The following is a 9,761-nucleotide window of genomic DNA, read 5'->3' as shown; positions in this document are numbered from 1 at the left end:
TTTATGGCAGTTTGATAGGCATGTAAAGCATGACGACTTTACGAACAAATATTCATTTGTACTAATCAACAATCGATCACTTTTGTACCATTGACAACCTCAACAAGTATATGAGAATCAAGTGAGATTGTAAAAGAGAGTGATCAAAGAAAGAGAGTGAATAGATGAAAATGAGTGAAAATCAGAGAGAGGCCCGAGAAAAATGAGAGAGAAAAAAAAAAAAATCGGCCATTGAGAAAAATTAGAGAAAAACAAAAGAATTTTTTATGCAAAATGAGTGAAATTAAGCAAGCAATGTTTTTCAAATTAGCCGATTATTGTACTTTTGTACAAAGATGCATTTTTCAACACTAACGAACTTGACATCGTTCTGCCTAGTTCTATTGTTTCTCTTTTACAACAAGAGTATTGAGGATGTCTTTCCCGAGGAAACACCACATGGGTTACGTCCAATCCGAGGGATTGAACAGTAAATTGATTTGTTTTCGGTGCGATAATTGCAAACCGACCAGCCTATAGGAGCAATCCTTATGAGACAAAGGAGCTTCAACAGCAATAAGTGAGTTGTTGGAGAAAGGGTACGTGAAGGAGAGCATGAGCCCATGCGCCGTTTCGGTTATACTTGTACTCACCTAAGAGATGGGACGTGGAGAATGTGCGTTGATTGCCGAGCAATCAACAACATAATGGAAGTATCATCATCCTATTTCTCGCTTAGATAATATGTTGGATGAGCTGCATGATTTTTGGTGTATTTTTTAAAATTGATTTAAAAAGTGGGTATCATCATATTAGAATGAAAGAAGGAGATGAATGGAAAACTGCATTTAAACAAATTATGGTTGGTATGATGGTTAGTTATTCCTTTTGGTTTGACTAATAATGCTGCAAGCACTTTTATGAGACTTATGAATCATGTTTTGCGTGCATTTATAGTTAGATTTGTTGTTGTCTACTTTGATGATATACTCGTTTATAGGCAAAAACTTAGATGATCATAAGGTATATTTGAAATTTGTTTTAGATGTGCTAAAGAATGAAAGTTATTTGCTAATTTGAAGAAGTGTACTTTTTGCACTGATAAACTTGTATTTTTGGGATTTGTTGTTAGTGCACAAGGTATACAGGTTGATGAAGAGAAGGTACGTGCTATCCAAGAGTGCCCAGTTCCACAAGTATAAGTAATGTTCGTAATTTTCATGGACTTGCTAGTTTTTACCGGCGGTTCGTGAAGACTTTAGTAGCATAGCAGCACCACTTATTGAAATGATCCAAAAGAACGTTGGATTTAGTATGGGGAGAAAAACAAGAGAAGACGTTTCAGCTATCAAAGAGAAGCTGACCAATGCTCCTTTATTATCTTTACCTAACTTTCTAAAACTTTTGATATTGATGTGATGCTTCAGGTGTTGGTATAGGTGCAGTTCTCATGCAGGAAGGACGACCAATTGCTCTACTTCACAACGAAAACTAAGCGTGGCAGCCTTAAACTATCCAACTTATGATAAAGAGTTGTATGCATTGGTTCGAGCTTTAGAGACGTGCAGCACACTACTTATGGCCTAAGGAATTGTGATTCACACCACCGATCATGAGTCCTTGAAACCTTGAAGGGCCAACAAGCTAAACAAAAGACATGTCCGATGGTGGAGTTCATTGAAAGTTTCCCATACGTCATTCGGTATAAGCAAGGTAAGGAGAATGTGGTCACTGATGTACTTTCTCCGTCGTGTATGCATACTCTCTACACTTGATGCAAAATTGTTGGTTTTGAGCACATTAAAAATTTATATGCTGATGACCATGAATTTTGTAAGGATATTGGGCTTGTGAGAAAACCTATTGTGGTAGTTCTTTAGGCATGATGGGTTCCTGTTTCGAGAGAATAATTTATGCGTGCCTAATTGTTCCTTGAGGGAGTTATTAGTCCAGGAATCTCATGGTGGGGGATTAATGGAATATTTGGAGTTGCAAAGACATTAGCTATTTTTGCAAGAACATTTTTATTGGCCACATATGAAAAGAGATGTTGAGAGAATTTGTGGTAGATTGCATCACATGTAGGCAAGCTAAATCTAGAGTGCAGTCTAACGGTTTGTATACTCCTTTACCTATTCCTAGTGAGCCTTGGATTGATATTTTAATGAACTTTGTGTTGATTACCAGAACTAAACGTGAGAGAGATTCAATTTTTGTTGTTATGGATAGATTTTCTAAGATGACGCACTTTAATTCCATGTCGCAAAACTGATGATGCTTCGCATGTTGTTGATTTGTTCTTTAGGGAGATTGTAAGATTACATGGCATGACTAGAACAATTATTTTGGATAAGATGCTAAGTTCTTGAGCTATTTTTGGAAAGACCTTGTGGTGTAAGTTAGGTACTAAGCTATTGTTTTCTACTACTTGTCAACCACAAACTGATGGCAAACTGAAATAGTAAATATGCTCTTGTCTACTTTATTGAGGGCAATCATTAAAAAGAACATCAAAACATGGGAGGTGGTTTACTGCATGTTGAGTTTGCTTATACAGATCTTTCATTCCGCTACTAAATTTTCACCATTTGAAATTGTTTATGGATTTACTCTTTTAACTCCATTGGATTTATCTCCTTTAGCTTTGACTGAGCATATTAATTTAGATGGCAAAAAGAAAGTTGAATTTTGTTAAGCAGATTCATGAGAAAGTAAGACTCAATATTGAGCGAAAAACGGAACAGTATGCAAAACATGCCAACAAGGGCGTCATAACCTGATTTTCGAACCTGGAGATTGGGTTGGTTGCATACGAGGAAAGAGAGATTTTCGGCGTAAAGACGTTCCAAATTACTTCCAAGAGGGGATGGTCCTTTCCAAGTCCCAGAGCGCATCATGACAATGCTTACCAACTAGACTTACCTAGTGAGTACAATGTAAGTGCTACTTTTAATGTTGCTGATTTGCTTTTTTTTTATGTAGGTGATGATATTTGAGGGCAAATCCTTTTCAAGAGGATAGGGGAACGATGCAAATCGTAGCACACTTCAAGGGATTCGGTTCAAGTTCCAATTGGATCGATTACGCGAGCACGAGCAAAGAAGCTTAAGATGAACTCAACGTTTTATTCAAGAGGTTTGGGCTCAAGCAAATTCGTGGAGGCTCATTGGACATGAATCACGTGATCCACAAAATCCATCAACATGATTCAAGTTATAGAAGATTCCGGACAAGTCTAAATTCAGCAAGTGTTTGAGGAAATTTTAGAATATTTGATGATCAAGAGAAGATATCATCATATTGTTTAAAATTTAAATCTCATGGAGATATTATCGGGATATTTAGTTTCATATCTTTATAGATTATGTCATATCTCTATCGATATTTTAGGTTTTATTTTCCTTATATATGAGGAGATATGACCAGATTAGATTAGTTTATGTCTATATATATTCATCTTAGTGAATTTTTAATAAAAAAGACATTCAGAAAATTGTAAGAGTATTCTCTTTGGTTCTTGAAGAACTAATTTAAACTTATTGGAAATTTCCGTGGCGTTCATTATCTACTTATCAACGACTTTCCACCACCGTTTGTGGCGTCTTCATTGACTTATCAAACGACTTTCCATTACCGTTTGTGGCGTTTTCCTATATACCGAAGTTCTTATTTCACAATAAACAACGGGTTGAGGTCAGTTATACTAAGGTTCTTGTTTATGTTGTAAACAACGGGTCGAGGGTTTGTCAATCAAATCTGATCGTGGAACGATCTTGGGTTCCTTTAGTTGTCGAGTCTCGTAATTCTTAGCGGGAATCACATCATTTGGTATCAGAGCATCAGGCTCCAAATCAGATTTTCGTTTTAATTTGTCGAGCTTCGTTTCATCAAGTTTGTTCTTTCTGGATTGTTATTAGTAAAAAAAAAATATTGGCAAAAAAAAAGAGCTAAAAAAAAACGAAAGCACGAATGAAAGAAAGAAGCTGTTATAGTCAATTTGATCCAAATTCTTTGTATCAGACCATTCTAAAGTTGTTATTTTCCTTTCTTTGTGATCTACATTGATTCTGTTCCCAGAATTACATATAACATTCTGATATATTTAATCCTTCATAGTAGTTGTATTTTTCTTGTTTCCTTTCTTCCTTAAATTTCCTTCGACCATTAATTTTCCTTGATAAGTTCTTGGTGAATTGCTGCTGGAAATTTTTGGAGAATTGTTCATTCAGTTTCAAAAGAACTGAAAGAGAATTATCGAGTGAAAAAAGGCAGGAGTGGTGGAGAATATTATAAGGTTAAAGTCACGTTTGTTTGAGTGAAAACACAAGTGTAGAGTGATTCACATTCTTGAGAGTAAACACGTAAGGGAGAGAATTGTGAGGTCCTTTTTCTAATTTATTTTGCAGCAATCATGCCTCACAACAGTGTTAAGAGTATTCCCGAAGGTGCTAAGGAATTGGATGAATCGAAAGTACTTATGGAGACCGTGATGAGTGAGATGAGGCGTGTGATGAGGTTGGAGTTAGAGCAGTTCATGAACGGATAGATTAGATAGAGAACACATGTGTGGAGCAGCCACGAAACGCTCCTAATGTGCGTAGGAGGGAAAGAGTTCAACCGAGTGAAGTAAGGGTTGAAGATAAAGAGAATTATGGGCTGGTTTGATGAAGAAGATGATCAAGATTCTGTTGTTAGTAAAAGGAGACATGGAGGGCGATTTAGAGAAGTTAAGAATCGAGAATACAATAACTTGGGTAGTATTAAGATGAAAATCCCATCGTTTCAAGAAAGAGTGATCCCGATGACATGCCCCCTGGAGGACGTTCCCGAGGAGGAATATTTAGCTCCAAATGCATTGATATTAGTGGCAAGGAGAGCATTGAGCTTGCAAACAAAATGAGTTGAAGAAATGCAGCGGGAGAACATATTTCACACTAGGTGCGACATCAAAGACAATGTATGTAGTGTGATTATTGATGGTGGTAGTTGTACTAATGTCGCACGCACAACAATGGTGAAAAATTAGGACTGCCCATGTTGAAGCATCCGAGGCCGTACATGCTGCAATGGTTGAATGATAGTGGTGAGATAAGGGTAAACATGCAGGTGTTAGTTTGCATTTCGAATCGGTAAATACGAAGATGAAGTGTTGTGTGATGTAGTACCGATACAAGCAAGACACTCGTTGCTAGGGGCGTTTATGGCAGTTTGATAGGCATGTAAAGCATGACGACTTTACGAACAAATATTCATTTGTACTTAATCAACAATCGATCACTTTGTGTACCATTGACAAACCGCAACAGTATATGAGAATCAGTGAGATTGTAAAAAGAGAGTGATCAAAAAAGAGAGTGAATAGATGAAAATGAGTGAAAATCAGAGAGAGGCCGAGAAAAATGAGAGAGAAAAAGAAAATAAAAATTCGGCCATTGAGAAAAAATTAGAGAAAAAACAAAAGAATTTTTATGCAAAAATGAGTGAAATTAAGCAAGCAATGTTTTCAAATTAGCCGATTATTGTACTTTTGTACAAAGATGCATTTTTCAACACTAACGAACTTGACATCGTTCTGCCTAGTTCTATTGTTTCTCTTTTACAAGAGTATGAGGATGTCTTTCCCGAGGAAACACCACATGGGTTACGTCCAATCCGAGGGATTGAACAGTAAATTGATTTTGTTTTCGGTGCGATAATTGCAAACCGACCAGCCTATAGGAGCAATCCTTATGAGACAAGGAGCTTCAACAGCAAGTAAGTGAGTTGTTGGAGAAAGGGTACGTGAAGGAGAGCATGAGCCCATGCGCCGTTTCGGTTATACTTGTACTCACCTAAGAAGGATGGACGTGGAGAATGTGCGTTGATTGCCGAGCAATCAACAACATAATGGTAAAATATCATCATCCTATTTCTCGCTTAGATAATGTTTGATGAGCTGCATGATTTTTTGTGTATTTTCTAAATTGATTTAAAAAGTGTGGTTATCATCATATTAGAATGAAAGAAGGAGATGAATGGAAACTGCATTTAAACAAATTATGGTTTGTTGTATGAATGGTTAGTTATGCCTTTTGGTTTGACTAATGCTGCAAGCACTTTATGAGACTTATGAATCATGTTTTGCGTGCATTTATAGTTAGATTTGTTGTTGTCTACTTTGATGATATACTCGTTTATAGCAAAAACTTAGATGATCATAAGGATATTTGAAATTTGTTTAGATGTGCTAAGAATGAAAAGTTATTTGCTAATTTGAAGAAGTGTACTTTTTGCACTGATAAACTTGTATTTTTGGGATTTGTTTGTTAGTGCCAAGGTATACAGGTTGATGAAGAGAAGGTACGTGCTATCCAAGAGTGGCCCAGTTCCACAAGTAAAGTAATGTTTCGTAATTTTCATGGACTTGCTAGTTTTTACCGGCGGTTCGTGAAGAACTTTAGTAGCATAGCAGCACCACTATTGAAATGATCCAAAAGAACGTTGGATTTAGATGGGGGAAAAACAAGAGAAGACGTTTCAGCTAATCAAAGAGAAGCTGACCAATGCTCCTTTATTATCTTTACCTAACTTTTCTAAAACTTTTGATATTGAATGTGATGCTTCAGGTGTTGGTATAGGTGCAGTTCTCATGCAGGAAGGACGACCAATTGCTTACTTCAACGAAAAACTAAGCGGGGCAGCCTTAAACTATCCAACTTATGATAAAGAGTTGTATGCATTGGTTCGAGCTTTAGAGACGTGGCAGCACTACTTATGGCCTAAGGATTTGTGATTCACACCCGATCATGAGTCCTTGAAACACTTGAAGGGCCAACACAAGCTAAACAAAAGACATGTCCGATGGGTGGAGTTCATTGAAACGTTTCCATACGTCATTCGGTATAAGCAAGGTAAGGAGAATGTGGTCACTGATGTACTTTCTCGCGGGTATGCATTACTCTCTACACTTGATGCAAATTGTTTGGTTTTGAGCACATTAAAAATTTATATGCTGATGACCATGAATTTTGTAAGGAATATTGGGCTTGTGAGAAAACCTATTGTGGTAAGTTCTTTAGGCATGATGGGTTCCTGTTTCGAGAGAATAAGTTATGCGTGCCTAATTGTTCCTTGAGGGAGTTATTAGTCCAGGAATCTCATGGTGGGGGATTAATGGAATATTTTGGAGTTGCAAAGACATTAGCTATTTTGCAAGAACATTTTTTTGGCCACATATGAAAGAGATGTTGAGAGAATTTGTGGTAGATGCATCACATGTAGGCAAGCTAAATCTAGAGTGCAGTCTAACGGTTTGTATACTCCTTTACTATTCCTAGTGAGCCTTGGATTGATATTTTAATGAACTTTGTGTTAGGATTACCTAGAACTAAACGTGAGAGAGATTCAATTTTTGTTGTTATGGATAGATTTTCTAAGATGACGCACTTTATTCCATGTCGCAAAACTGATGATGCTTCGCATGTTGTTGATTTGTTCTTTAGGGAGATTGTAAGATTACATGGCATGACTAGAACAATTATTTTGGATAGAGATGCTAAGTTCTTGAGCTATTTTGGAAGACCTTGTGGTGTAAGTTAGGTACTAAAGCTATTGTTTTTTCTACTACTTGTCAACCACAACTGATGGTCAACTGAAATAGTAAATATGCCTTTGTCTACTTTATTGAGGGCAATCATTAAAAAGAACATCAAAACATGGGAAGGTGTTTTTACTGCATGTTGAGTTTGCTTATAACAGATCTTTCATTCCGCTACTAAATTTTCACCATTTGAAATTGTTTATGGATTTACTCTTTTAAACTCCATTGGATTTATCTCCTTTAGCTTTGACTGAGCATATTAATTTAGATGGCAAAAAGAAAGTTGAATTTGTTAAGCAGATTCATGAGAAAGTAAGACTCAATATTGAGCGAAAAACGAACGGAACAGTATGCAAAACATGCCAACAAGGGGCGTCATAACCTTTTTTCGAACCTGGAGATTGGGTTTGGTTGCATACGAGGAAAGAGAGATTTTCGGCGTAAAGACGTTCCAAATTACTTCCAAGAGGGGATGGTCCTTTCCAAGTCCCAGAGCGCATCAATGACAATGCTTACAAACTAGACTTACCTAGTGAGTACAATGTAAGTGCTACTTTTAATGTTGCTGATTTGCTTTTTTTTTATGTAGGTGATGATTTGAGGGCAAATCCTTTTCAAGAGGAGGGGAACGATGCAAATCGTAGCACGACTTCAAGGGATTCGGTTCAAGTTCCAATTGGATCGATTACGCGAGCACGAGCAAAGAAGTTTAAAGATGAACTCAACGGTTTGATTCAAGAGGTTTGGGCTCAAGCAAATTCGTGGAGGCTCATTGGACATGAATCACGTGATCCACAAAAATCCATCAACATGATTCAAGTTATAGAAGATTCCGGACAAGTCTAAATTCAGCAAGTGTTTGAGGAAATTTTAGAATATTTGATGATCAAGAGAAGATATCATCATATTTGTTTAAAATTTAAATCTCATGGAGATATTATCGGGATATTTAGATTTCATATCTTTATAGATTATGTCATATCTCTATCGATATTTTAGGTTTTATTTTCCTTATATATATGAGGAGATATGACCAGATTAGATTAGTTTTATGTCTATATATATCATCTTAGTGAATTTTTAATAAAAAGAACATTCAGAAAATTGTAAGAGTATTCTCTTTGGTTCTTGAAGAACTAATTTAAACTTATTGGAAATTTCCGTGGCGTTCATTATCTACTTATCAAACGACTTTCCACCACCGTTTGTGGCGTCTTCATTGACTTATCAAACGACTTTCCATTACCGTTTGTGGCGTTTTCCTATATACCGAAGTTCTATTATTTCACAATAAACAACGGGTTGAGGTCAGTTATACTAAGGTTCTTGTTTATGTTGTAAACAACGGGTCGAGGGTTTGTCAATCAAATCTGATCGTGGAACGATCTTGGGTTCCTTTAGTTGTCGAGTCTCGTAATTCTTAGCGGGAATCACATCATTTGGTATCAGAGCATCAGGCTCCAATCAGATTTTCGTTTTAATTTGTCGAGCTTCGTTTCATCATTTGTTCTTTCTGGATTGTTATTAGTAAAAAAAAAATATTGGCAAAAAAAAAGAGCTAAAAAAAAACGAAAGCACGAATGAAAAGAAAGAAGCTGTTATAGTCAATTTGATCCAAATTCTTTGTATCAGACCATTCTAAAGTTGTTATTTTCCTTTCTTTGTGATCTACATTGATTCTGTTCCCAGAATTACATATAACATTCTGATATATTTAATCCTTCATAGTAGTTGTATTTTTTCTTGTTTCCTTTCTTCCTTAAATTTCCTTCGACCATTAATTTTCCTTGATAAGTTCTTGGTGAATTGCTGCTGGAAATTTTGGAGAATTGTTCATTCAGTTTCAAAGAACTGAAAGAGAATTATCGAGTGAAAAAAGGCAGGAGTGGTGAGAATATTATAAGGTTAAAAGTCACGTTTGTTTGAGTGAAAACACAAGTGTAGAGTGATTCACATTCTTGAGAGTAAACACGTAAGGGAGAGAATTGTGAGGTCCTTTTTTCTAATTTTATTTTGCAGCAATCATGCCTCACAACAGTGTTAAGAGTATTCCCGAAGGTGCTAAGGAATTGGATGAATCGAAAGTACTTATGGAGACCGTGATGAGTGAGATGAGGCGTGTGATGAGGTTGGAGTTAGAGCAGGTTCATGAACGGATAGATTAGATAGAGAACACATGTGTGGAGCAGCCACGAAACGCTCC

The sequence above is a fragment of the Punica granatum genome, chromosome 7 (genome assembly GCF_007655135.1).
Source record: "Punica granatum isolate Tunisia-2019 chromosome 7, ASM765513v2, whole genome shotgun sequence".
Taxonomy (NCBI): Eukaryota; Viridiplantae; Streptophyta; class Magnoliopsida; order Myrtales; family Lythraceae; genus Punica; species Punica granatum.
This window is presented reverse-complemented; position numbering follows the sequence as displayed.